The 25,717-nt window shown below is 39.5% G+C and overlaps 1 protein-coding gene across 7 annotated transcripts in view; it reads right to left on the bottom strand.

Moving 5' to 3' along the window:
- Positions 1–25,717, bottom strand: part of SORBS2 (sorbin and SH3 domain containing 2) — a 231,929-nt gene that overhangs the window by 113,439 nt on the left and 92,773 nt on the right. The window lies entirely within an intron of this gene.

Below are 25,717 nucleotides of genomic sequence, written 5' to 3'. Positions count from 1 at the left end.
GTTACACTGATTGCAATTGTTAGGTAAAGTCCCTCTTGCAATCATGTCTTGCCCCCATAAAGTGTGACACACACCAAGGACCCGCCCACCTCCCTCCTTCCCTCTTTCTGTTTCCCCCCCCATAACCAGAATTGTCATTAATTGTCCTCATATCAAAATTGAGTACATAGGATTCATGCTTCTCCATTCTTGTGATGCTTTACTAAGAATAATGTCTTCCATGTCCATCCAGGTTAATACGAAGGATGTAAAGTCTCCATTTTTTTTAATGGCTGAATAGTATTCCATGGTATACATATACCACAGCTTGTTAATCCATTCCTGGGTTGGTGGGCATTTAGGCTGTTTCCACATTTTGGCGATTGTAAATTGAGCTGCAATAAACAGTCTAGTACAAGTGTCCTTATGATAAAAGGATTTCTTTCCTTCTGGGTAGATGCCCAGTAATGGGATTGCAGGATCAAATGGGAGGTCTAGGTTGAGTGCTTTGAGGTTTCTCCATACTTCCTTCCAGAAAGGTTGTACTAGTTTGCAGTCCCACCAGCAGTGTAAAAGTGTTCCCTTCTCCCCACATCCACGCCAGCATCTGCAGTTTTGAGATTTTGTAATGTGGGCCATTCTCACTGGGGTTAGATGATATCTCAGGGTTGTTTTGATTTGCATTTCTCTAATATATAGAGATGATGAACATTTTTTCATGTGTTTGTTAGCCATTCGTCTGTCGTCTTTAGAGAAAGTTCTATTCATGTCTCTTGCCCATTGATATAAGGGATTGTTGGCTTTTTTCATGTGGATTAATTTGAGTTCTCTATAGATCCTAGTTATCAAGCTTTTGTCTGATTGAAAATATGCAAATATCCTTTCCCATTGTGTAGGTTGTCTCTTTGCTTTGGTTATTGTCTCCTTAGCTGTACAGAAGCTTTTCAGTTTAATGAAGTCCCATTTGTTTATTTTTGTTGTTGTTGCAATTGCCATGGCAGTCTTCTTCATGAAGTCTTTCCCCATGCCAATATCTTCCAGTGTTTTTCCTATGCTTTCCTTGAGGATTTTTATTGTTTCATGCCTTAAATTTAAGTCCTTTATCCATCTTGAATCAATTTTTGTGAGTGGGGAAAGGTGTGGGTCCAGTTTCAGTCTTTTACATGTAGATATCCAGTTCTCCCAACACCATTTATTGAATAGGGAGTCTTTCCCCCAAGGTCTGTTCTTGTTTGGTTTATCAAAGATTAGGTGGTTGTAAGATGTTAGTTTCATTTCTTGGTTTTCAATTTGATTCCAAGTGTCTATGTCTCTGTTTTTGTGCCAGTACCATGCTGTCTTGAGCACTATGGCTTTGTAGTACAGACTAAAATCTGGTATGCTGATTCCCCCAGCTTTATTTTTGTTACAGAGAACTGCCTTAGCTATACGGGGTTATTTCCGGTTCCATACAAAACGCAGAATCATTTTTTCCAAATCTTGAAAGTACGATGTTGGTATTTTGACAGGAATGGCATTGAATAGGTAGATTGCTTTGGGAAGTATAGACATTTTAACAATGTTGATTCTTCCCATCCATGAGCATGGTATGTTCTTCCATTTGTTAATATCCTCTGCTATTTCCTTTCTGAGGATTTCATAGTTTTCTTTATAGAGGTCCTTCACCTCCTTCGTTAGGTATATTCCTAGGTATTTCATTTTCTTTGTGACTATGGTGAAGGGAGTTGTGTCCTTAATTAGCTTCTCATCTTGACTGTTATTGGCGTACACAAAGGCTACTGACTTGTGGACATTGATTTTATATCCTGAAACATTACTGTATTTTTTGATGACTTCTAGGAGTCTTGTGGTTGAGTCTTTGGGGTTCTCTAAGTATAAGATCATGTCGTCAGCAAAGAGGGAGAGTTTGACCTCCTCTGCTCCCATTTGGATTCCCTTTATTTCCTTGTCTTGCCTAATTGTAATGGCTAGAACTTCCAGCACTACGTTGAATAGTAAAGGTGACAGAGGACAACCTTGTCTGGTTCCAGTTCTAAGAGGAAAAGCTTTCAGTTTTACTCCATTCAATAAAATATTGGCTGTGGGTTTGTCATAGATAGCTTCAATCAGTTTTAGAAATGTGCCACCTATGCCTATACTCTTCAGTGTTCTAATTAGAAAAGGATACTGGATTTTATCAAATGCTTTTTCTGCATCTATTGAGAGGATCATGTGATCTTTATTTTTGCCTCTGTTAATATGGTGGATAACGTTTATAGACTTGTGTATGTTAAACCAGCCTTGCATCCCTGGGATGAAGCCTACTTGATCATGATGAATGACTTTTTTGATGATAAGCTGTAATCTATTGGCTAGGATTTTGTTGAGAATTTTTGAGTCTATGTTCATGAGTGAGATTGGTCTGAAATTCTCCTTTTTGTTTGGGTCTTTTCCTGGTTTTGGTATCAGGGTGATGTTTGCTTCATAGAATGTGTTGGGGAAGATTCCTTCTTCCTCAATTTTTTGGAATAATTTCTGCAGTACAGGAATAAGCTCTTCCTTGAAGGTTTGATAGAATTCTGGAGTGAAGCCATCTGGACCAGGGCATTTTTTGGTTGGAAGATTTTTTATTGTTTCTTTGATCTCAGTGCTTGAAATTGGTCTGTTCAGGAGCTCTATTTCTTCCTGGCTGAGTCTAGGGAGAGGGTGTGACTCCAAATATTGATCCATTTCTTTCACATTGTCAAATTTCTGGGCACAGAGTTTCTGGTAGTATTCAGAGATGATCTCTTGTATCTCTGTGGGATCAGTTGTTATTTCCCCTTTATCATTTCTGATTGAGGTTACTAGAGATTTTACTTTTCTATTCCTCGTTAGTCTGGCCAATGGTTTATCTATTATTTATTTTTTCAAAAAACCAACTCCTTGTTTCATTAATTTTCTGAATGATTCTTTTGTTTTCAATTTCATTGATCTCTGATTTGATTTTGGATATTTCTTTTCTTCTACTGAGTTTAGGCTTAGATTGTTCTTCTTTTTCCAATTCCATAAGATCTCTTGTGAGATTGTTGATGTGCTCTCTTTCTGTTTTTCGAATGTAGGCACCTAAAGCGATGAATTTTCCTCTCAAAACTGCTTTTGCAGTATCCCACAGGTTTTGGTAGCTTGTGTCTTCATTGTTGTTATGCTCAAGGAAGTTAGTGATTTCCTGTTTTATTTCTTCCTTCACCCATCTGTTATTCAACAGAAGATTGTTTAGTTTCCATGCCTTTGGGTGGTGTCGAGCATTTTTGTTAGAGTTGAGTTCCACCTTTAGTGCCTTATGGTCTGAGAAGATACAAGGTAAAATTTCAATTCTTTTGATTCTGTTGATATTTGTTTTGTGTCCCAGGATATGATCAATTTTGGAGAATGTTCCATGCGGTGATGAGAAGAATGTATATTCTTTATCTTTGGGATGGAGTGTTCTATATGCGTCTATCAAGCACAATTGTTCTAGGGTCTCATTTAAGTCTCTTATATCCTTGTTTAATTTCTGTTTAGAGGATCTGTCCAGCTCTGTAAGAGGAGTGTTAAGGTCCCCTGTTATTATGGTATTATCAGATATCATATTGCTCAGACTGAGTAAGGTCTGTTTCAAGAATCTGGGAGCATTTAAATTCGGTGCATAGATATTTAGAATTGAAATGTCTTCTTGATGTATTTTTCCCTTGACCAATATAAAGTGACCATCTTTGTCTTTTTTGACTTTAGTTGCTTTAAATCCACATGTATCTGAAAATAAGATTGCAACTCCTCTTTTCTTCTGAATTCCAGTTGCCTGAAAAATTGTCTTCCAACCCTTGACTCGGAGCTTTAATTTGTCTTTTGAAGCCAGGTGTGTTTCTTGCAGACAGGAGATGGATGGCTTGTGTTTTTTAATCCAGTCAACCAATCTATGTCTCTTCAGTGGGGAATTCAAGCCATTAACATTTATGGAGATAATTGATAAGTGTGGTAGTATTCTATTCGTCTTATTTTGTGAGAGTCCATTGCTTAGTTTTATCTTTTGCATCAGTGTGGAGGTTTGGTTCTGTCCTTTAATTTCTGAGTTCTTACTTTGCTGCTGATCCATTGTGGTGGTCAGTGTGCAGAACAGGTTGAAGTATTTCCTGTAGAGCTGGTCTTGTTGTGGCGAATTTCCTCAATGTTTGTATATCCATAAATGATTTGATTTCTCCATCAATTTTGAAGCTTAGCTTAGCAGGGTACAGAATTCTGGGCTGGAAATTGTTCTGTTTAAGTAGATTAAAGGTAGATGACCATTGTCTTCTTGCTTGGAAAGTTTCATTAGAGAAGTCTGTGGTCACTCTGATGGATTTGCCCCTGTAGGTCAACTGGCTCTTACTCCTGGCAGCTTGCAGGATCTTTTCTTTTGTCTTGACTTTGGACAGGTTCATCACAACGTGTCTTGGAGAAGCTCGGTTAGAGTTGAGGCGACCTGGGGTCCGATAGCCCTCTGAAAGCATTGTGTAAGAATTTTTGGTGATATTTGGGAAATTTTCTTTTATAATATTCTCTAGTATGGCTTCCATTCCTCTGGGGCATTCTTCTTCCCCTTCTGGAATTCCTATAACTCGTATGTTGGAATGCTTCATAAAGTCCCATAATTCTGACAGTGAACGTTCTGCTTTCTCTCTCTTCTTTTCTGCCTCTTTTACTATCTGAGTTATCTCAAAAACTTTGTCTTCTACCTCTGAAATTCTTTCTTCTGCATGGTCTAACCTGTTGCTGATACTTTCCATTGCATCTTTAAGTTCCCTAATTGACTGTTTCAGTTCCTTCACCTCTGCTATATCCTTTTTATATTCTTCATATCGTTCATCTCTGATTTGATTCTGTTTTTGGATTTCCTTTTTGTTATTTTCCACTTTATTAGCAGTTTCCTTCATTGTTTCCATCATTTCTTTCATTGTTTGCAACATGTGTATTCTAAATTCCCTTTCTGTCATTCCTAACATTTCTGTATAGGTGGAATCCTCTGCAGTAGCTACCTCATGGTCCCTTGGCGGGGTTGTTCTGGACTGGTTCTTCATGTTGCCTGGAGTTTTCTGCTGATTCTTCCTCATGGGTGATTTCTTTTATCTGTTTCCTTGCCCTAATTTTCCTTTCACTTCCTCTTGCTCTTTAAGTTCTTGTGCCTGTGGAAGTTGCGGGCGGATTTAGACGGATTGAACACACACGACCACTTGCCGGTTTTCCACTGTTTTAGTCCTCCTCTTGGGGTCCAGAAGTCTCTCGCTGACTCCCTGTATCCTCTCAGGGGTGATGATAGGCAGATCCCACCAGCCAGAGGTGCCTGGAGTCCTATATCCCCAGACTCACGGTGCCCAGATACAAGCAGGCAAGATACTTCTAAGTTGTTCAGAGAAGAGGCCCAGTGACAGAACCCTGGAGAAGAACCTGAAACTGGAAGGTTTCTTGGTGACTCATAAAAATGCATGATTCTGTTTCCAGTATTTGTGCTATAAAGTTACTCACAAATCCACACCTGAGAACTCTCTTTAAACAATTTAAACCAAAGCAAAATCTAATCTCTTTCGTTCTGTTCTGAAAAAGTGTCCTTGATGGTACTTACATAACCAGCACAGATTATTCTACAAGGCATCACATTCCTGTAGTGTTTAGATGCTAGTGGAAGAAGACAGTATTTCAAGTATTCTCTTACATACTTAAAGTACTTGAACTGGGGCCATGGCTATGAAAACCAACCATAAAATTCAGACTACCTGGAACCTTAGCAGACAGGCTACAGAGCAAAGCAGTCTCTGTACATGAAGGTGTCAAAATGACTTTCGGGAGGGGTGGTGGGGCTGTATTTATTAAGTTCAGTTCCTGTCAGAGTTTTAGATAAAAAGCAATTTTACATGAGTCTTAATTAGTGATAGTAATGGGTTTGTTTTACATATGGGTCAGACTCGCCTTCGTTGCCAACATGGCAATAAATGATGTTGATTGTGTGTGAGTGTTCAATAATATGACTTTGAGTCTTTTAATTCTGCTTGGAGTTCTTTTGATTATCAGATACTTCATTTTTTTTATAGATCAGAGCAGACTTTGTTCTCAACATACATGGGAAAAGAGATTGGGTAATTTAACTTTTGAATGAGGAGCCTAGGAAGCTTGAATGTGCACGTGCCAACATGCCTTTTTGCCCACAGGTTTATAATTTGTCTTGAATTCTTTTGATTATCAAGTGTCCCATTCTAAAAAGGAGCAGAGGCAAAATCCTTCTCCCAGCTTTGGCTAAGAATGCTGTTGTAAGTCATTCATTTGTGTAGATCTGAATTTAAGCACCAAGATCATCTATGAAACCACAGGACTAAATTGTAGCTCAGTGAATGTGAGGAGTTGCCCAAAAGATTTTCCATTGAGTAAATTTAAGTGCTTAAATTGCCACAGTTGGCTCAGCGCCTGTAGCTCAAGCGGCTAAGGTGCCAGCCACATACACCAGACCTGGCAGGTTTGAATCCAGCCCAGGCCTGCCGAACAACAATGACAACAACTACAACCAAATAATAATAATAAAATAAAAATTGCTGCAGTTATTTTGAAATTAATCTATTCACAGTTCATATATTATTCAGGAGAAAGGACACATAGATAGTCTAAGTGGTGGGAAAACATTGCAAGACGTAATTTTTAAAAAGATACATTTTAAACACAAGAATAAAAATATGATGCATGTTAAAGTTAGGCATCAGATTTTAACCCAAATCATTTACTTTGAAATAGGATCGTGTGTATCACCACCCTTTCTCGATAAATTTCCTAAATGATCAAGTATCAATGCCCCTTTCTGTCTTTCTCTTTCTGATTGCGGTAAGATTAGAAATACTTGTCAATGCCAATTGCTTTGACCTTTCGATGGCAGTCAAATGACCTAATTCAGGTTGGCATTTATCTTTACTTATCTAGATTTCTAACACGTCAACGTACTGCTTTGAGACATTTGTAGGAAAACTCCACGTAGTTTATTTTGTCCTTTGCAGTCCCTGAGTTTGGAAATGGAAGAATCCACCTCAACGGCTTTTCTGACTAGTTTCTCTAAATTGGCTGCCTGTACGTGGTGCCAAGTCAGAGACTCCTGTGCCCCTGTGCAGGTGGCACGAACCTCATCACTGTCAGTAGGAAGGGCGCGATTGTCCATTCTCATAAACGCTGAATCCCTCCCCACATTCCTGAGCTAATGGTGCCTGAAAATGGTCCTTAGTACCCAGAAGCCAAATTATCCACACCATTTATTCATGTATGGTGAGGTCAGAACACATTCAACCCCGCTTCCAAGAACTGAGAGAAATCATTACCACGCACAGTAAAGAAACAAAAGAATATGAGGACGCTGATTATTTTTATGAGAATATACAAAGTGTTCTTTTCAGCTTCCTGACACCTGGACAAATTCCCTGAAAAAAGAGCACTATGTGTCTTTTAAGGAAACTAACATTTTTCTTTTTGTGACTTTACAATGCAAGCTCTTCAAAATATTTACAGATTTTCCCTATAGACTCTACTGGTTAGAATTTGATCACCTGGTAAGGAATTCTGTCTTTCTGATTAGCCTAAAAGACAGCAAATCACTCATTTCCCTTTCAATGGTCATGTGACTTAACATTGTTCCAGCATCTTGCTTTCATGGCGTTCTTTATTTTTACATTGCTATCTTTACGTATAATTACAGGATACAGCTGAACATTTAACAACTGCACCCTTATCCTCAAATGTCTGACCTTTAAAACAAGGTGACTGATCTAAAGTCCCTTTCAGAAGTTAGAATATAAAAAAATAAAATACATCTGGATACCCCTCTATTCCAACGTTCAAGTTGAAAGTCATCCATTCAGCTTGATGGGATGGTACAAGGAGAATTCCATTGGCTTATGTCATGGAAAGAAAAAACCAAAAGGTTTCCTACTGAAAATAAGCCAGATACCAAAGGCTTTTTTTTCTTTTTATCTCCTATGCCCACCAAGAGCAAACCATCCCCAATCTGGCAAACTGGCATTATTCCCATCCACCAATATTTTAATTATTTTAAAGAAGATCTTTACCTTTGATTGAGTTTAAGAAGATAATCTAGACTTCCCTGAAAATACGCAGAACATTATTGTACTGCTTTAGATTGAAGTAGGCCTCGTGGTTTCTTGAGTTGAGTTGTATGCATTCTCCCATCCCCCAAGTCTCCCACCCCCAAGTTAGCAACATGTTGGAATGGAAAAAGGATTCTGCTTTCCAGGCAGATCTTTCTTCCTTAAACAGATCCTTCTTTGAGAATGTCTCCCCACACATTGTAGTAAACAAGCAAAGACAAACCCCGGGAAACAGTTGATCAGACGCTTGCCTCCTGGCCTCCCTGTCCTCACTGCTGCTGAGTCTCCAAGAAAGTGACCCTAACAGGTTGTGATCATGATTAGCCTTAAAAAAAACATCTTTCCCGTTATCTTTGTCAGCTTCTAGCTGGAAGTGATGGCTGGGGGAAAAGTAATGTCTATAAAATGTCACATAATGAATTGTGGGACAAACTGTAGCCCATTCCTGCTCAGTTCACTAATTCAAACTATCTCCCCTTCTCACCACTGCACCAAGAAGCATACATTTCTCCTTGTTTTTGAGACAGTCTCACTATATCACTCTCGGTAGAGTGCCTCACAGCAACCTCAAACTCTTGGGCTTAAGTGATTCTCTTGCCTCAGCCTCCTAAGTAGCTGACACTACAGGTGCCCACCACAGCACTTGGCTATTTTTTTGTTGTAGTTGTCATTGTTTAGCAGACCCAGGCCCGCATTTGAACCCGCCTGCCTCAGTGTATGTGGCAGGTGCCCTACCCACTGAGCTACGGGTGCCGAGCCAGACGCATACATTTCTATTTTGAGGACAAAAATCTTTGATCTTCTTAAGGAATCACTTTTCAATAAGTTTGTACTTTACTAAGTTTCTTGCTACTTTTAATTTTAAAATCTTTCATTTTAATTTTTATATATGTATTGATACACACACACACAAATCACCTCTAATCTAGCATTGCATGTTTCATACTTCAAATTTAAGTGGAAGCAAACATTCAATGCCCTGGTAGGAATAGAGGGTTATCTATGTGTATTTTATTTCTTCAATTCTTACTCCTGAAAGGGACTTTAGAATAGTCACCTTGTTTTAAAGGTTAGACATTTGAAGATAAGATAAATGACTGCCCCCAGATTAAATAGTAGCGAGCTGATGCCCAACAGTCACGTGTCTGTTCCAGCTCTTAGCAAACAATAGGCCTCCTCCTTTAAGGAATCTTAATATGTCATTTGAAATGATCAGCATCATTCCCTTCAAAACACTACAGCACGATGCTTAATTAAGTGCCGAATCATATGGGGCAGGATTAGGGAAAAGAATAAAATCTCAGGAGACAGTGTGGTTAAGCTGATGAATAAAATAAAAGCTATTAACATTACCATATAGTTACTCTTCTCAGGCTAATAGACAAGTAATGATTGCTTAGGACAAGAATTCCTTCTGCTCAATTACTGCACAAGTCCAAATGGAAAGCATTATTCAGATTTTCTAAGTCCAGACCAATAGCTATTACTATTTTTTTCTGAAAACCTAAGAATTTTAAGTTAATAAGTATGTTTATTTAAAATTATTTTCATGGCAATGGGTTTTTTTTGTGATTACTACAGTTAAATAATCCTGCTTATTGTTAATTGACTATCAAAGAAATAGCCACATTTTTCTTCTATACACCCTCTTCCTGAACCCCTGAAATAGCATTACTATAGATTAGAGGTGTACAAATTTGTTACTATCATTATGATTATAAACTTGTGTTTGTATATGTTTCAGCCCTGCAATGGTGAAATCCCACTTGCTATGTGGAATTTTAACTTAAGGTAGACATTTTCTCTAATTTGGGTTTTTTAATCTTAAAAATTAAATTAAATAATACATTGTTGACAAAGTTTATTCAGGATAAAAATGTATCTTAAATCACCTCATATACATCTTTAGGTAATTTGACTCATTTAAAAAAATCCAAACAGGAAAATAATGGACCAAATGGGAAAAAATGCTACCTTTGATGAAAATTTTAAGTTTATTAGAAATGGGAAACTCTTGGTATTTTTCTTGAACAGTGGACAGTTTACTATACTATTCTTTTGGATCTAATGAAAATAGGTTCTAAATGTAAAAGTGATAGGTAGAATCATAGGTGAATGGAAACTAATTTCGGGGAGTACTTTTTCTGGCTGTGTGTCTTCAACATTTTTATTTTGGGGAAAAAATAAGGTGAAATAAGGTGCTTACTGCTTTACAAAAAATACACACAAGAGAAGAATAAGTAATAAGGAGAAAGGCAATTTTGACAGGCTGAATTAAACATAATCAGGGATAAATATGAAATCCTTCCATTTGGATAAACTATATTTCAGGATTAGGTGGCAGGGGTTGGCTTCCCAAAAATGTATATAAAATAAGTCTAGGCGTTTCCGTGAACTGTGAGTTCAGAGTAACACAGTTGTTCAAAAAAACATAATTAAATCAATGTATAAATGGACAAGAAAGATTGCAATGCCACTTTATTTTTTAAGCATGTTTTCTTGGTTTTTGATTGTTTGCTGTGAGACAAGGTCTTGCTCTGCTACCTCATCATTGTTCACTGTAACCTTGAACTTGAACTCAGGTGATCCTCCCATCTTAGCCTCCTGAGAGATGATGGGACTATGTGCCATCATGCTCAGCTAATTAAAAACATTTTTTAATAGATGGGATCTCACTAAATATGTTGCCCCGGCTTGTGTCAAACTCCTAGCTGCAAGTGAACCTCCTGACTAGGCCTCCTAAAGTGCTGGGATTACAGGTGTGCACAGCCTTGCCTGGCCATGATCCACGTTAATGGTCATATGGGGGCCTGGTTGCCTCATGTGTAAAATTTCTTCCTTGTGTATTTGTGCACAAGCCAGATTAGTGTGAAGTGGAGTCTCTATCCAGGCTTTGAAAGGAGGGCAGGGGAGGTCACAGAGCCAGAGAGCGGAAGCATCACAGCCAACATCACAGCAGATATCAGGTGAGTAATAGCAGCAAGGGGAAAAATTACGGACACAAACTTTTCACTGTTGCTGTTTTGCTTTTTTCATCTTGGAAAACTCAGCCCAGTGGCCCTGAGGGTTAATGTTCTCAAATAACCCACATTCATACTTTGAATTGACAGGAAGACAACAGTGATGACAGTTGCAACCAGAAGCTTCGCTGTTCCCTTAAGATGCATCTGAATGTAAGAAATGTGATATCCAAATGAGATTCTCTTGGTGCTGGGTTTATGACGCTCATCAGGAAGAATGAAAACTAGCCCGTTCTAGAAACAACTGCTTTAAGACCTTTGAATTGTACAACAAACTGGGATTGGGTATCTATTGCCCTTTTGTTCAGCAAAATGCCAACCCGACTGACCTCACTTCAAGTTCTTACTCAAGGCACATACTCCCAGCATTCTTCAGTTTTTATACCTAATATAGTCCTTTATACCCTGCCACTATTTAAAGCTAAAACTTTCACTCAATCCACCAAAAATAGGCAGGGAAAACAACACACAAATTTATACTTCAGCAGTGAAGAACAGCGACATCTATTTGAACAAAGTTTTTATCATTTCATGGACCCTTACTTACATGACATGGTGGCTAATACTATTGGAGGGTATATTTTAAACGTAATTAAATCTTACTTAATGTGATCTTTATTAGCCATTTTTCCTTTTTTATCTGTAGAAACAAGCCATCAACTTTCTTCCTTTTATCCTAGACCTTTGCAGCTCTTTGCAGAAGTCTGCTTTGCAGAAATCTGATAAACACTGACTCTCTGCCACCTCGTCTTTTTGAATGGCAGGTAAAAGCATTTTCTTGTCTATGCTGCAGCGTTTAATGATGGAGACCCAGAAACCACACTGGGACCACGAGTGGTCACACTGATTCCAGCCGAATATGTCTGAGGGGAGTCACCATTTTTATATAAGACACAGAAAACTTCCAGCATATTTGGATGTTGTCTGTCTGCCTTCCCTGTACCACATTTGAGGGTAAGGAAATATTGTTTATATTGGGAAGGAGCCAAAGGCAATGGAGGGGCCAAAAAATCAGCAGCTTCCTTTTGTGTGGGACATTATCTTAGTCCATTTGTGTGGCTGTACAGGAATACCTGAGGCTAGGTCATTGATGAGGAAGAGAGGTTTGCTTGGCTCACAGTTCTGGGGGCTGTGGGAGAAGCACGGTTCTGGCATCTGCTCGGCTTCTGGGAGGCCCTCAAGTGGCCACCACGCCTGGCAGAAGGGAAGGGGGGCTGCCATGTGCCGAGGTCCGTGTGAGAGACGAAGCAAGAAAGAAGGGGGAAAATACCAAGTTCTTTACAACGACCTGTCCTCAGGGGCTGAGGGGCTCCCCATTCCCAGGGAGGGCATTCATCTAGTCATGAGGGATCCCTCCCAAACACTTCCCACTAAGCCCCACCTCCAATATCAGGGATCACAGTTCAACCTAAGATTTGGAGAGACAAACATTCAAACCATAGGGAACAGCATTGGCTAGTAAGTGGCAGAGTCAGGGGGGAACAATCCGTGTTTTAGAGAACTTTCAGGAACATGCTCTTTGCATTGCATTTTTTTGTTGTACTAAAATGGGTATCAGCATTAACCCTGCATGCAAAAGTGTGCTTGGGCAAAGCACTTCACTTCTACAAACCTGAGTTTTGATTTTTTTATTTTTCTGTCACCCTGGGTAGAGTACCATGCTGTCATAGATCACAGCAACCTCAAACTCCTGAGCTCAAGGATCTTCCTGCCTCAGCCTCCCAAGTAGCTGGGACTACAGGTGCCATCACACCCGGCTAGTTTTTCTATTTTTAGTAGAGACAGAGTTTTGCTCTTTGTCAGGCTGGTCTCAAACTGCTGAGCTCAGGGGATCTACCTGCCTCAGCCTCCCAGGGTTAAATCACCATGCCCAGACGAGCCTGAGTTTTTAAATTTATAACATAAAACCCTTGATTTAAGGTACAAAAGCACATCTGGGCCGTTGATGGTCTGAAATTTTGCAAAATCTAGGAAGGGTATAGTTAGTCAACAAATATTTATTGACCTTTAATGTGCAAACCATCATGCTTACTATCAGGATTGTACAAGGTCAGATAATTCAAGCACTTTTCCAGAATGAGTTTGCAAAGTGAATTGTCTGGCCTTGTGTGATGACAGTTCTGAAGGCCATGCCAGAAAAAGAGTTCCAAAACTGCTCTGAAGACTAGGCACTGGTGTCAGTGCAGAGCTTCCCAAGGGGAGGACCTTGAAAGTGACCTTAGGGATGAAAGTCAGCAATGAGGTATGTAGCACTTTTTCTACGATGAGTTTAGGAATGTAATTGTCAGACCTTTTATATACGGAGCAGACTGGAAGTCAGCATGTTTAATGGCTTCTTTACATATTCAAATTCAGAAGAAAGAGACTGTTATCTATGTCCCTGACAGCAGCAGCATAAGATGGGAGATGTATTAACAGGAGTCCAGGCCATCACCCCAGCTTGTCTTCCCCTTGCCATCTATTTCACTTAACTCCAGAAGTAAGATCTGGGGCACTATCTATAGACAACTTGCCTGTCCATATGATCTCAAGAGCCTTTCCACCGAGCATGTCAATTGTAGAATTTGATCATTCCTTAAATGAGATCCGTTTTGTAAATCTACACCCAAACAAATAGACCGTCAGCCTAAAAATGATCATCCCTTTCTAAAGCTTCTTTTCATCATGGGGATTGACGGTGACATTAAGGCTGATGAGAATCATTTTATTTCATTCTATTAGAGTTTATAGTAGAAAAGGGTTTCAAAGCATAAATCACAAATGTAGTGTAGCACCAAATGTTAGTCTTTTGCATAATTCCTACTCCAAAGTCTACTGACTTCTGAGTAAACGTTGTAGGCACATCGTATTCCTAACCAATATTTTCATCACATTTTCTTATTGAGTGAATCAGTCAAATTATGACAGCACGGGAAGTATAATGCCATTTCAAATAATTTTTTTCATGTGGACGACTGCTGTTCCCTGCTTTAGTTACTGTTGAAAATTTTGGCATCAGGCTCACAGACAATTGCCAAAGTCTTATGACCCACAGAAACTTCAACCAGTCTGTTCTGTTTTTAGAAGTTTAGAATGTTTAAATAACATAAACCATGATTTAATATTATGGGTATTCTACTGTGTGATAAATGTACCATTAAAATGATGGAGGGGGTTAATCTGAATTAAAAATAAGTATGAATTACGAACTGTTTATGAAGAAACAATTTATTTTCCTTCAAAAACATAGATCAACTCTAGGTCCAGGAAATAAAGCCAGAGAGGAATCCTTCAGCTTCCTAGTTTAATGAATACCCAAGAATGATGCATGCCTACACCATCAGTTTATATACAATGTTTTTAAAAGGCTAATAAAAATGATAGGGCAGTTTGAGTGTTCACGCTAGCATTTTGCTTAAAAACTTAGCTTTTAATATCCTCAAAAGTAAAGACAGCCTAGACTCTCAGTGAATTATCCCAGTTTCTAAATTGGCACGTCTAAATGACAATTCAGACATATTCCATATTTATTTAACATTTCATGCTTGGTTCACGATACTCCCCTCTCCTCAAACTTCACCCCATTTTTCCAGCATTCCCCACGTCAGAGAATGGTATCATTCATTCATTGTTTAATTCATTAAGCCAAAAGTTCCAGAGGCCCGTTTACTACAGCTGTGCCCTGGGGTTTGCCCTGGACATTTAGCTCTCCCTCAACTCTGGAGAAGTAGAGTAAGAAAAATTTAGTTCTGAAAAAGGCACTGGGCTTCTGTCTCACCCCACAGTTCCTCTGGCTAAGAGACATGGGCACGGGAAAGAAGCATTTCCAGTCCTTTTGGTTTTACGTTGGGCAGAATGGGGGATAGTGTGCTTCTTGTTCCCGTGACAGCAAAAGACACTAAGCGGATGATCTTCCAGAGGTGGCAGGTTGGGTAACTTGGTGGACCAACATGGGAGGAAAAGCGGTGTGTACACACAAACACACGTGGTACATAAGCACACAGAGTGAGGTCTCTGCCCTGTTTTTCCAAAGGTCACTTGTTCATGGATACTTTATCTCCCTACTTCAGTATATGACCACCTCGTAGTTAGCCGATGTTAAAGCCTCAGAGAAATAGCCATATTATTGTTGTCCAGATTTATTAACCAATCTTCCTCTTGTCTTAGCAAAAACACTTTGGGAATACACTCTTTGAGATAGATTATTTAAATACTGGACATGTTCATTACAAAAGTTATTTAAACAGACTGGGCATGGTGGCTCAGTAATCCCAACACTCGGCGAGTCTGGGGGCGGAGGGATCACCTGAGCTCAGGAGTTTGAGATCAGCCTGAGCAACAGCAAGACCCTGACTCTACTAAAAATAGAAAAACTAGCTGGGCGTGGTGGCAGATGCCTATAGTCCCAGCTTCTTGGGAGGCTGAGGCGGGAGGATCACTTGAGCCCAGGAGTTTGAGGTTGCTGCGAGCTATGACACCATAGCACTCTACTCAGGGTGACAGAGTGAGACTCTCATCTCAAAAAAAAAAAAAAAAAAATTGTGAGTGATGATATAGTGCCTTATCAAAATAACACATTTGCAGATTTTTAAAAGTTTCTTTCTAAAGAAGTATCTTGAATAATGGAAGAAGACATCAGGCTGAATATAGGATATTTGGGAGCAGTGTCTTTAAGTGAGCCTCACAATGTACCATTCCCCCCCAGCCCCCAGCCGGCCCTCTGACCCTATTCTTGGTCTATCCCAGGTTCAGAATTAAGTTTTATAAATACACTAAGCCAGCATTAAGTAGAATAATGACACATTGCACAAATACAATGCTTCTATATCTAATTTAAATTTGGTTTAGTCTTTTTTCTACCTCATCAGCACACAAAACTTGTAGCCTAAAATTTGTGCGGAAACAGGCATTGCGATAGCAAATAAGTAGTACAGTCTTTTTTTTTTTTTTTTTTGAGACAAAGTCTCACTATGTTGCCCTCGGTAGAGTGCTGTAGCATCTCAGCTCACAGCAACCTCAAACTCTTGGGCTGAAGTTATTCTCTTGCCTCAGCCTTCCAAGTAGCTGGGACTACAGGGGCCCGCCACAACGCCAGGCTGTTTTTTTGTTATAGTTGTCATTGGTGTTTATCAGGCCAGGGCCGGGTTCGAACCCGCCAGCCCCAGTGTATGTGGCCGGCGCCCTAACCACTGAGCTAGGGGCGCCGAGCCTATAATGCAGTCTTGCTCCCTAAATTTCTCAAATCATTTTAAAGTTTCACTTAGGTCTTTTTCAGAATACATGGTTCAATGAAGAGATAAGGAATTGTGTTTGGGGGGGCTGTAAATTAAAGGCTTGCGAATCATTTTGTTAAAAAAATATACAGAGCGTCATTTTTCATGACAGATTTTGGAAATATCAAAATATTTTAGTAAATGTACGTGAATTTGTTTGCAAAGAAAAACAAATTTACTTAGTCATTAGCTTTATTTGGACTTTGGATGGAATGACTAGATAATGTGTGGGGCCTATAGGTGAGGTTAAAAGTAAAAGTAGATGTCATCAGTATTTACGCTGACAGAATAGGGATAAAACAGGATTATCCCAGGCAGAAAGGCAAAAACGGAAAGCCATGACAAAATTCCTTCAATTTCAATATTAATTGAGTTAGCTTGAGTTATTAATTAGCTTTTCTCTTCAAAAAAATATTCCAATCCTCTAAAAAGGCGATAAAATTGGGAAAAGGAATAAAAGTCACAGGGATAGATGTAAAATAAAATAAAATAAAATAAAAATTCAGTTAAAACAAAAAACATTTAAATTATTAAGGGTGAAGAAAAATGTGACTGAAGTTTTAAAATCAGTAAACGCATTGATAAAATCAACTCTAATTTTTCCCAATCCCTAATTTACCAGAATTAAAAGAACTCTACTGCACTTTGAAAAAATTGTTTCTGATAAAAATATATTTAAAGCTATTCTATGTAGTGAGTGAGAAAACTTCTGGAGCTTGATAATTTAAAAGATAACAGACCCAAAACGCAGACAGAATCTAAACCCTTCAGAAGTGCGCACGAGTGACAGTTTCATTCATGCTCCTGTCCCTTGACCATAAATGGCTTAAAGACAGAGATCATAAGAGTGAGAAATAGTCAGTGTTCAATAGATAAAATAAACACAGACTGCTTACCAGCGGCTGCTGGAACGTGTCACAAAATATTTTTAAAACAGAATATTATTTGTTATTATTATTTTTGAGACAGTCTCACTCTATTGCCCTGGGTACAATGCCATTATGTCATCGTAGTTCACAGCAACCTCAAACTCCTGGGCTCAAGTGATCCTCCTGCCTCAGCCTCCCAAGTAGCTAGGACTATAGGTGCCTGCCACCACGCCTGGCTACTTTCTAAATTTTCACTAGAGACAGGGTCTCACTCTTGCTCAGGTTGGTCTCAAACTCCTGAGCTCAGGCGAGCCACCTGCTTTAGCTTCCTGGAGTGCTGGGATTATGGGCTTAAGCCACCTCACCCAGCTAAAACAGAATATTCTTAACAGTGACCCTCCCTGTACCATGTCCTGTGATATTACTACTGGAGAGCACCGAGCAAACCTAAGATCTATGACACTTCTTTAGCCTGATCAGAGTAAAGATCCTTTTCTATAGAAAACCACACAGTAAGAGACCTAGAAGAAAGTGGTGCTCTTCCTTTTCATAATAAATAGAAACAGACAATATCTATACCATCCGAAGATTTTGCAGAAAAAGTATTTCATAACAAAGGTTTATGATCCCGATTATGAGCTATTTTTAAGAACCGTAGCATCACCTGCTGGCTTCAGTTTCCAGAAAGAATGGGCATGGTGTACCATGTGCCGATGGCAGGTGCCACCATCAAGAGCACAGCAAGCTCTGTGAAAAGCTCATTCTACCACATCTAGATGGGTAACTTCAGAAAGTTACTTATCTCTCTGAACCTGACTGAGTTAACTCCTCTAGAAACAGACACAACAATGGTGTCGACCTCCTAGGGTTGGTGAAGGGCACAATGGATCAAAATATATAAAGCACCATAACTACTAATGCTGACTCTTTCCTTGGTATTGGTCCCTGTGATGTGATGGATGGTGGAGTCACTTCTGACATCGTCCCTTTCCTGCCTTGGTCATTCATTGAAATGAATTCTCCAGTCAGGTTTTCTATCCTTATGGACAAAATCATGTTTTAAAGGAGTGTACTCAATCTTGATTTGGGGAGATGAAATTAATTCTTCTAGACTGGAGTCACATATGTTTCTTTCCTACCCAGATGGCGGAGTAAAGTCTGTGTTGATTGCGCCTTCGCTTGGTACGTGAAGGCTCCCAGAGTGGCAGCCTCCCAGGACTGAGTGGGCGCCCGTTTTGATTGATCGGTCTGGCGGGCACACAGACTGCAGAGGTGGATCGGAGCCCCTGGAGAGCACACCAGGGAAGGGAGGATGACAGATGTCCCTTTACAGGGAAGAGGTGGGAAACAGGCTTCGGCAGAGGGAAACAGCAGAGTAGCAAGATGATTTTGACTACTAGTGATGTTTAATCTCAATTAGATTTTTAACAACAAAAAGATGATAAAACTTTTCATGTAGAACTGCCAGTGCTTAGGGCATTTCAGTGCTTTTTCTTTCTGCAACGCCATCACCCAAAACAGGTCCAACCATGTTTGCAGTGTACAGAAAATTGTTAATGGTGGTGTGGGAGCTCTGCTGGGCTCAAAGTTGGAAGTGGAATGCCTGACACTCAGCCACATAAATTATTCCCTGGGAGTAATCGTCAGTGAGTTGCTAGGCGATGGCTGGTTTGTGTTTTCCTTTGATTACAGGGCATAACTGTCCCTCTGTCAAAATGCCAAAAGAAGAAAGGCAGTGATTGCTGGATATAATTTTTTCCTGTTACTTGCAGTGAAATATTAAAGCCTGGACTGATTTGCACAAAAGGAACGTGAATATCTCTGTAGTAGAAATACAATTGGTATCTGGGTAAGGCCAGTATATCCTCCAGTAGTGGTTCAATGTTCAACACATTGTTTAATCAAACTGAATCATATGTTTTAGTAATTTCTTAAAATTATAGCAGTATTATATTAATATGTAGGTCTGATGGGTGACTTCTGGTTTGAAGGAAGTGTTTGCACATACATGCAGAGACCCAGCATGGGTCAAAAGAGATAAAGTACCAAAAACTTAGGCGTATATAACAATTAGGTAAAACAGAAAAAGACTGTAACCCTTCTGACCCCCAGACATTCGGTTCTGCCACACTGTGTCCTATACATACAGTTATGAGATACATAATAGCCAATATAATAAAAAGTCATAACCGGGGTTTAAATCCTAACTCTACTGCTTATTAGCAGCATAATTCTGTTTCTACAAGTATAAAATGGGAATGTTTAACTGACGGGATCAGTGAGAGGATGGAATGAAATAACACACGTATTATACTTAAGAAAAGAACAAATGTTTAAAGGAATGTAAACTGCCCTCTTCACTATAATTCTTAGCATCATTAGCCGTATTTTATTGCGCCCTGAATGTAGCTTAATAGCTCTTGAGAGTTTAAGGATCAGTTTCAAAAAATTATCAAGTCGGGCAGCACCTGTGGCTCAGTGAGCAGGGTGCCAGCCCCATATACCGAGGGTGGCGGGTTCAAATACAGCCCCGGCCAAACTGCAACAAAAAAATAGCCGAGTGTTGTGGCGGGTGCCTGTAGTCCCAGCTACTCAGGAGGCTGAGGCAGGAGAATTGCCTAAGCCCAGGAGTTGGAGGTTGCTGTGAGCTGTGTGACACCACGGCACTCTACCGAGGGCAATAAAGTGAAACTCTGTCTCTACAAAAAAAAAAAAAAAAAAAAATTATCAAGTCACTCGTCTTGAGAAAAGACGAGTTTATATAAATAGGACAAGGTCATTTCCAAAGTGAAAGAGTCAGACATTTAGACGTTTCCTTCATCTCCCTATGTTTATATTTTCTGATCTATCTTTGTGAGAGCAGGTGTGTGCTGTAATTTCCTTTGCAGGATATCTCCACCCAGCTCTGAAAACCCAGTATTATAAATTAGAAACCAGTAGATGATTTAGTTTTGCTCAGCAAATGAGTCAGACTCTCTACAAAATGGATTATCGAATGCTACTAAATAGCAAGTTCTCCCAATGACTCTAAAGTCGAATCTGGTTTTCAAAAAAAAATCAGCCTATCTGTTGTCTATCGTATCAAGAAAGGTATTTGATAGCTTCATTTGATTGTGCATTTATTTTTTCAATTGTGCATTTTAAAAACTACTCTAGCATATTATTTTCTTAGAGAAAGGTTAGGGAAAATGAAAAGGAAAATTCCATTTTTCTGGTTTGGAGAAGCAGCAGGTACAAGTCCCAGTGCTGGAACGAGAGTGAGAAAGTTCCTTGCAGAATGAGGTAGCCAGTCTTGCCAGTAGTATTATTTTTACAGAGACTCTCAAACAGCATGAACTGTACACTGTGATTAATTATTAAATGTGATCCAGGCTCGGACAGTCTATATGAACACAATTCAGACATGGTTTTCTCTCCAGCATCTGCTTATCTGTTGTGTGATATATAGAGTAACAGTTTATAAGGATCAGTTTCTGCAACTTCATCCCTCAACCTACTTTTTTATTGTAAATAGACCAGACAAGGGGGAAAATGGCAAAGAGAGAGACAGAGCGCCATGTTTTGAGAACATGTGTCTTGATATTTTAGTGACAAGCTTAATCAGATTAATTATTTTTGGCTCTGACTAGCTTAGCATAAGGTGCCAGCTTTCAGCTGCCAGTGAGTAGCAGTTGACAAGGTGAGAAATCTTTCTTCCATTGTTGAAATCACCCAACATGCATTTCTGGCCTACATTCTGAAAACAGAAGCCACAGTAAAGCGCAGTAAGAATTCTCTTCTCTTCTGTAACCGGGTTCTGCGGTAGGGAATCGTGGCACGGCCACCACACGGGACAGAGGAGCTAGGGATCCTCTCATACCCAATCTCCCCTTCTTACTTTATTACAGACATTTTATCTGGATGCTTGGCTTTAGGCAGGCTAAGATTACCCTTTTCAGTTTCTCTTGCTTCATGACCTAATTTTGGCCAGGGGATGTGAGAGGCCATGATGTGTATAATCCTCCAAGGGGCTGATGCTTTAAAGAGAAGGGCTCCCCTTGTCTTCTTTCCCCCTTTCTTCTGGCTGGAATACAGAGCTGATGTTAGGAGCTGGAGCAGCCACTTTGACCCCCAAAGGGAAGCATGTGTGATTGAGAGTCTGACAGCAACAAATGGAGGGGGCCTAGGCCTCTGCCCCGTGGAGGGTCGTGCTCACCTGCACTGCCCCGCCACACTTTCAGAAGTGGCAAATAAGCATCTCTTCTACTTCAGCCTCTGCTACTTTTGGATTTTGTAACAGCAGCTGAGTTTTTATCCTAATAAATGCACTACCATGGTCAGAAACCAGAAAATTGTAGTGGTTCCATTAAATTTATACATATGCATAGTTAAAAGGATAAAGCCCCCCATTTTACATGACATTTTATTTTGTTTCTAACTGTTACAAATTGAGTGAAATGTTGGTTATTAAACACATTCCTACTGGTACTATTTTAAAGACTAGCCTATTTTAAAGATTTTAAAGCCTATTTTAAAGACCTTTTTCCTTCTCTTCCTCCTCCTCCCTCCCTCCTTCCTTCCTTCTTTTCCTTCCTGGCCTAATCATCATCATTTGGACTGTAAGCTCCTTGAGGTTCCACATTCCATTGTTTTCTATCCTGTAGACTTAACACGGCATTTTATATGTAAAAACTTCTTAGCTAGCCTTTGTTATAGAAATATTCAAAAAACATGCACAGAGCCATATTAATTTTTACCATGACCATGCATTCAATTCAATGCCTGAAATGAACAATTTGAAAATAAGTGATCACATTAAAATATAAAATTTAATTTCCAGGTTTCCAGACAGACATTATTCATTAGAGCAATAACAACACATTTAAAGAGAAATTTCAGTGGAGTTTTAAAAGATTCAGTACTCCAAGAAACTGCCTTTGGCACAATAAATAATAACCTGATATATAGGTAACAATATAGAATTTCTGAGTCTGTAAAGCCTTTAAGTACAGAGTACTTGAAATCCAATATTTATTCCCTTATTGTTTATTTCTAGCAAAAATATCTGACAACTAAGATAGTCTAAAACCATAAAGGACTAACAGGAGAAAAATGTTTACAGAATGTCTTATAGGAAGAAAATTACTTTTTTTTTTTTTTGAGACAGAGTCTCACTCTGTCACCCTGGGTAGAGTGCGATGGCATCATAGCTCACCGCAACCTCAAACTCCTGGGCTCAAGAGATCTTCCTGTCTCAGCCTCCTGAATAGCTGGGACTGCAGGCATCCATCATCACGCCCACCTAGTTTTTCTATTTTTAGTGGAGATGGCGTCTCACTCTTGCTAAGGCTGGTCTCCAACTCCTGAGCTCATGGGATCCTCCTGCACTGGCCTCCCAGAGTGCTGGAATTACAGGAGTGAGGCACTGTATCTGGCCTCAAAATTACTTATTCTGAGGTTTAGAAACTAAATCGAAAAAAATGCCTCAAAACCCTCATTTTTCCTGAATTCTTTATTTTTTCCTGAGTTTATATTGTAACAGTCAATTCCAGTTATTCACGTATAATATGAATATTCTTTACGAATTACAGGAATGCTACAACCAAATGAAGAAGCCTTGTATATCTTGTGCTGTGTACAGGATACCTGCTGTCTTTGCAATGCAGAAATATGGAAAACGTTAAGGCTTTCAGACATTTTCTAAAAATATTTCACACATCTATCTCTGGGGGAAAACATAAAGCAAAAGCAAAATCTTCCATGTGTGTGAGTGGTTGGCCTATACCAGGTGCTTCACTTTGTTTATCTCATGTGCAAACTTCACTGGGTGCCAGAAGACATTTTGCTTATTTATTATTGTTTGATTTTGACACCTCAAGAATACATTTACTGCAGCTTTGGGAAGAGCTTTACATTATCACCCCAAAGCGGAAACTGCTGCCTTTTTATAGTGAAGGTAGTGTCAGGTGAGCAACTTGAAATCTTAACTTCTACCCAGGGCTCTGGCCCATACCCTCAGGATGCAGCCACATCACTTTGTCCCCCTGGGTCCTAGGGTCTCACCTTTGTGGTGGGAATGATGCTAAACTTCCTGGTCTCCCTACCTCAGGAGATTGTTCAGAGGATGACATGAGATAATGTATCATGAAGTACAAGGGCGAGCAAAAGGAAATTACAATAAAAGCTAATTTCCTAATTTCCCCCCTCCCATTTTAACCGTGATTAGTTTAGGAACGTTTGATCTCTCTATTTGTAGAAAAGGTCACCCCAGTGACTGGATCCTTCTTCCACCTTCCTAAGAGAATCATGGAACAGGTGACAGGGAACCCTTTGGAGTTTGTGCAAACAAACTCCTGGTAGGAGTCACTGTCCTCCCCTCTTCTGGTCATGTTCAATTAGAATTTTGTTCCAAGTGTAAAATGCAAATAGGGTTGAAAGGCAACCGTAATGGAGAAGTAAGTTTTTTTGGTGATAACCAGAAGATGAACCCTAGGCCACAGTTTCAAAGAAGCCAATTATCTTACTGCAAAATAAGAAGAAAATACCCAGATCTCCCTTTCCCCAGGGGGAAACAAAAGCTGTTTTACGAGATTAGGAGACTAAATCAATGATTTGAAGAACTGCAGCGTTCCAGAGGGCTGAATTTGACCTCTTAGAAATGACAGACTTTTATTCCTTGTAATTTGGTCCTGTGTTGCTCAACTTCCAAATAATTTAGAGTGATCATGTGAGAGAATATTTTTTTCCTAAACAACTTTCTCAGTGCATAGCAAAATGTAGTAAGGGAGGTGGGAAAATGAGAAGTTCTTTAGCCTTCAGTCACAACAATAACTTAATCCTCAAGTCCTTATTAATACCTGTTAAAGGGTCATGAGTTCCCTTAAGAGATGTTGGAACAAATAGAACTATCCACAAACATAAGTGAAAAAGAGGGCCAGACAGAACGAGGAATAGCTGTGATCAACATAAGCTATAATCAGGGGTATATGTAACATCTTTCTGAATTTTGTATAAAAATATGAAAATCATCTGTGAAATTATTAAGACAAGAGAGTTCCTAACTCTTTAGATCTCAATATGATTTTTCAGTCCTAATTAGCTCTGAGCAGTTACTCTGATTTTAAATTACTATCATTCACATGGGTATTTAGTAAGAAAGTGGCATTATTTGGAAAACTGTCTCTGCAATTTATTCTAATGGGGTTTACCATGAAGCAGCTGCACTGCTTTGTGGGATATTTTTAGAGCTGTGAAACCCCTAAATATTACTCTGGGCTTTGAAGAATGGTACCCTACAATGGATCTGTGTCTGGTGATAAAAAATAATTAGGAATCGATTATTAGTTATTCCGGGACAGAATTTTAAGAAAGCTTGCTGAAAGAGTACGGCATGAATTCACATATGGATCCTGCCCACACCCAGGCCCTGGCTGTGAACTTTGTCTCAGCTTTTATTAAAGGCTGAAGCATCGATATCGGGTATTAAGTGCCTACCACCCAGAAATACATGAGTTTTTCTTAACGTTCTTTGGTGTCACCCCAAAACCCGCCCAAAAGGGCCCAGGAAAATAACCAGTTTTCACATCTTAGCATAATTCGATTGTGCTTAATCATGACAGTGGGAAGAAAAGAAGTCATGTGAGAAATTACCAACTCCCATAGGGCACGCTTTGGCCATGGCCCTCTGGTCTCGCTGAAAACAGAGACAAGGACTCTTTTGCTCCATCTCCCTTAAACTTTGAAAACAATCTGGCATTTTTGGAGAGAAAGTGCCTATTTAGTTTGTATTATGGATCACGTAGAACAGAGTGTGTTTCAATGGGCTAAATAAAACCTAAGCAACGTATGTTCCAGAGAAATGTATTTCCAGAAGGATCATGAGACTATAACTTAGGGGCTGTAAGAAGGAGAAAAAGATCCAATTACACCAGTACAAGTGTGTTCAAATAGCCAGAAATGCCAAGGCAAGAGGATTGCTTGAGCTCAGGAATTCCAGACCAGCCTGAGCAAGAGGGAGACCCTGTCTTAAAACAAACAAACAAACAAAAAAACCAAAAACCAGAAAGAGCAGAGACGTCAATTTGCGTCAAGTGGTACTCTGGGTCTTATTCTATTCATTTCCCTAGAATAATTTCTAGTGTTTTTTAAGGCATACAGAATTTGAGGGCTTCAGGGAGGGAGTGTGTCTTATCTGCACTGGACACATCACAGCTGTAGGGGGGTTTGTAATGCTTCTTTTCTAAGCATGCATGTTTCTAGTTCAGCTATCTCAGTAGAGTCGAGGGGAAAAATCAAGTAGAGTACATAGTCACAGAACGTGACATTGACCCTGTTTCAGGGAATGTCAGAGTCCCAGGCTCATAAAGGAATAAGGGAGAAAGACTACAGTGTATTGATTCACACACTCCAGCCACATTACTGTACATTTTTCAATCACTTTAATCTTTTCTTGGAATACCTTGTACACAAAGGATAGATACCCAAGAAATAATCATTTCCCGGGTTTTCAG

This window comes from Nycticebus coucang, chromosome 1 (assembly GCF_027406575.1).
Source record: "Nycticebus coucang isolate mNycCou1 chromosome 1, mNycCou1.pri, whole genome shotgun sequence".
NCBI classification, from domain to species: Eukaryota; Metazoa; Chordata; class Mammalia; order Primates; family Lorisidae; genus Nycticebus; species Nycticebus coucang.
The sequence above is the reverse complement of the archived record's forward strand: the minus strand, read 5'-3'. Positions and strand labels throughout refer to the sequence as shown.